Below are 4387 nucleotides of genomic sequence, written 5' to 3' on the forward strand. Positions count from 1 at the left end.
TCTGCTGGTGCTGGATGTTTTTTTTTCTGACTCTGCAAGTAGTGTTGCTATGACTATATTATCAGCTTATTTCTAAAACAGCATCCCACCATGTGCCAAGGGGCTTAGACAGTTGTGCGATATAAATTGTGTCGAAATACACCACGTTTAAAACCCAACTTTAATAAAAGTACCGTGTGGTTGTAAATACAGGTAAGGAGAACAACAGCAACAAAAGAAAAAGATTCTGCGTCCCTCGGAGCAAAGGTGTGGTGCTTTGTGTGGTGTAGAGTGCCTGGCAGGAACTCTGTCAAGTCTTAATGGCTGTTACTGGAGTGGGAGGAGCAAAATGGTCTCCATTGGTCTTAGACATTTTCAAAAAGATGTTCAGGGAACAGCCTTTGCATTACTTTATAGATCTCACAAAAGAGATGCTGCAGTATGAAACAGTGAAGAAGGGAATGTAGTACACTCTCTTCCCAATGTAATGTTGATCGCCTGCACTGTTCCAGTCTTTTGGTGACGGGGAAATAAAAGCACTAGAGTACACAGAGTAATGTGCACCCAGTAGTGTCGCAGCATACCTGACATTTCAGATATGCAGCAAAGATATTTTGGGGCAGGACCTGAAGCAGTGGTTTTGGACATAAGGTGTTTCTTTCTTGGTGTATGTCAGTAGCAAGCTCTGTAGAAAGCAGTGGGGATCGCTTGACATGTGGCTGACCCATAGTGCAGTGCCTAGGGCATCTGATTGAAGGACCTCGGCCAGCCACTGATGCTACTGCTTGACACAGCAGGTTCCGTGTCGCCACTGGTAGGGTGAGGTCTTCTGCTGTGGCAATGCTTGAGGTTGGCTCTGTACATCAGGGGCCTTCCTCACTGCTGAAACGGTGACCTTCCCTTGACTGGATAAAAGGTGGGGATTAATGCCTCTCTCTTGTGCTTTTATTCCGGCTGGCCATCTGAAAGAGTTGAAAGCCAGGCTAGAACTGCCTGACTGGGTAGAGATAATGCTGAAGCTGAGCACCCCTAGATGCTCAGTCGACCTCCTTCTCCAGGTAGCTGAGTAATGCATTGCAATCCTAATGCTAATTCCACAGCAGTCCTTACCCAGCCCAAGGCAGACAGACCACTGACTGTCCCTGAGCCTGCAGCAGTGTCGGGCAGGTTTCGTGGCTTGATGCTTATTTCACAAAGCTTGCAGAACACGAGAGTTCGCCATTTTATCCTTACTTTCAGTCCTGTGTTCTCATTTTTTGCACCTGTGGCCTAATAAGCCAGTTTGTTCACATGCCAGAGCAAACCAGAAATCTTCCTTCTACCCAGATTTTGTAATGATATTTGCTCTCACGCCTGCACATCCATGGGAGGCCTGTGTTCTTCACAGAACAGCTACAGCTCAGGACCTGCCTTGACCTGAAAGCTCTGCCCTGGCACTGCTAGCCTGTGTGGCTTCCATATTCCTTCGGCCCACTGACTCCTGCCTGTACCCAGAGCCTTGTCATGTGGTTGTGTTGTACGTGTAGGGAGAAAATCAAATGTGCCTGTGATTATGGCTACTCAAGTTAGTCTTTCTCCTATACGCACGATACCGCAAGGCTTAGGGGCATGCCAGCTTGCTTGGTGCGTGCTGGAAGCTGCAAAGTGTCTTGTCCCACAATGAAAGTGAAGTAAGCTATCTTGTGTTACCACATAGTAAGAGTGTGCACACAGACACCGCGAAGTAAATCCACAGCTTAGTTGGCTGCATGATGTCTTGGTCTTGTAGCCATGGCCAGAGACTCACTGTCTCAGTTCACATTGCCTTCTAATCAGCTATTTTACGGTAATGACTTTTAGTCATTTTCATTTCAGGCTCAGTTAGAAATAAAGTAACTTGTGATGAACTGCCACAGTAAGCGTCTGATTTTTCTTTCCCACAAACTTGTGGTTACCATCAGATTCTAAGAAAAGTCTTTCCACTGCAGATTGGAATCATATAAGCCACTTACACATATCCTTTTATTTATTAGCAATTCTGCTTGGCTAGCAAAAGGTAAAAAACCTTTTTCTTGTGTTTCAGTCGCATTTCTAGTTAATACTCATTAACTGACTTAATGTATGTTACACATCATCAACCTGATTCACTACTGACATAAAACAGAAGCAATTCGTTAGTAACGGTCCCTTGCCAATTAGTGAACTAAATTACGTTTGAACAATTTTCTTCAAAGATTCTCCTCCTCCCCCATGCATCATTTGGCAAGTCCCCTGAATGCTTACAGTAATTATGTGCGTGCAGTGAAAGGAGACTGTTACTTCTTAAACCAAAATAAATGAATATGTGATCTTTGTGCTAATGCAACAGTGAGTAATACAAAGAATCACAGACATCCTCCCTTTGATCTCCCAAAGATACGAACAACAATTAAGATTACAAGCCGCTTTAAAAAAACCAGAATATTGGGAACATTCCGTAAGGGGAAAGTGAATGCTTCACAGGGTTTTTCAGAAAATCAGTGAAGAAGGGGAACCCTTTCTCATTTATCGTGACCACAGGCTTTTTAATAGATGTAATGTGGATATCCTTAACCTGCCGAGCCAAAACCAGGTTGGCGGTGCTTCTAAAAATCGTTCCTTGTTTCTGGGATAGTCTTTAACAAGAAGAGTAGTATCTCTGTTTCAAACTGAAAGTCAAACTGAAGTCAAACGGAAAATGCATTGTCTCAACCACATCCTTAAATACACTGTCCTCAACAAGAAAATAACCCCAGCCCCTGGTACTGCACAGTAATCTTATGGACAGGTGTCAACATACGTTTTTCACCTGAAAACTGAGGATTCTTTCGGGATTTCCACTGCTGCCTGCGATCTAGGAAATCATCTGATCTGACTGCTGCTGCTTTCAGTTTTGGGAGGAGAGCAGAGAGAAGAAATGAAACATGACATGGGAGTAGGAGAAATGAAGATTCTTTCACACTTAAAACAGGAGGGTTAAGAGTTTTGCTATTGATTTCATTGGAGCGTGGAGGGACCTCTACCCATGGTGGTAATACAAAAATCGTACTGTAACACTATCCAAAATGAGCTAAGCGGTCATTTTTTTCCTCCAGTAGGTTTCTGAAGTGATACCAGTGAAATAGCTTGGATATACCTTGCTATAAATGTGATTAGAAATCAGCTAGTATTTTCATGAGTATAATTCTAATCATAAATCTTTACCTGAAGAATCTACGAGATTACCATCTCAGGATTTTGGCTGGAACTTTAATTTCTGTAGGTTCTGCATTCTTCCTCTTGAGTCAGCAGGTAAAGTATGTGGTTGTGGCCTGCCCTAGTGGAGTGCCTGCATTTGTCATGCCACAGCGTTGCCGTGCTGGGGGGCCAAGATCGTCGTGCCAAAAGCATAATGTCACCCTCCTGGAATCCCACCCACATGTGTCGCTGGACAGTCTTTTTTGTTAATGGGTGAGTAAAATTTCATCAGGCTTTTGTTGTCATCAGCAGGTAAGCAAGAGGGATTCGCATCTGAGCTGGCACATTTTTCATAAGCAGTTTCCAAGGCTAATTTAAGTCAGGTTGGCGCACATATATATCTTTCCTTTAAGCAGAGGCTGAAATTCCAAAGCCTCACAGGAGTTTTCCATAGGAAACACCGCCCTGGGTATCTGTGTGCCAGACATGCCTGTATGGCATTTCCTGGAGCATCAATGGCCTACTGTTCTAATGCAGAATCGATCGGCCACCTTGTGACATCTTCTAAATACCTTGCTGTGGAGTTTGTCGTTTATATGCTAGGGAAGTAGGGATTAAGATGCTCTAGCTGTAAAATACCCGTGGATTCGACACAGTGATCCTATGGTCTGGTTGTAACACAAATCATACAACTGTCCCTGTTTACTTTGCCTGGTTTGTTTTGGAAGGGCTAAAGATTGCTGGTGCAAGCGTCTTGTTTTCTTGTCTGAGTAGATAATGGATTTAGCTCTGCATTTAACACCTTTTGAAGGAGGGCATCTTTGTTATGGAGAAGACGCACCCTTAAGCATAGTTCAGGAAGGTTCAAGGCCTGTTGCTGCTATTTACAAGAAAGCACCCAAGACCTGCCTGGAGGACTTTGAGAAAGCACTTACTGGTGGGAGAAGGGGGATGTGGTAGGCAAATACAAGGTACTGGTTTCTTTTACAAGCATGTCATGATATATTCTGTTCATATTACTTGTATTTCTTTACAGGACGTGCAGTGAGGGGATGTTTATTCTGATGAAAGTCTAGGCTTGATAACAGGAAACCAAGTCCTTTGTGCAGTAAATTGACCTTGAATCACAGACCTTTTTTTCAGTAACAGAGGGTAAGGCTGTCTAAAACACAGGAAAATGGTGTCTCTAGAAAACAAAGTGGCATTTTGAGTTGGCTAGAATCTACCCAAGCCT

This window comes from Phalacrocorax aristotelis, chromosome 15, assembly GCF_949628215.1.
Source record: "Phalacrocorax aristotelis chromosome 15, bGulAri2.1, whole genome shotgun sequence".
NCBI lineage: Eukaryota > Metazoa > Chordata > Aves > Suliformes > Phalacrocoracidae > Phalacrocorax > Phalacrocorax aristotelis.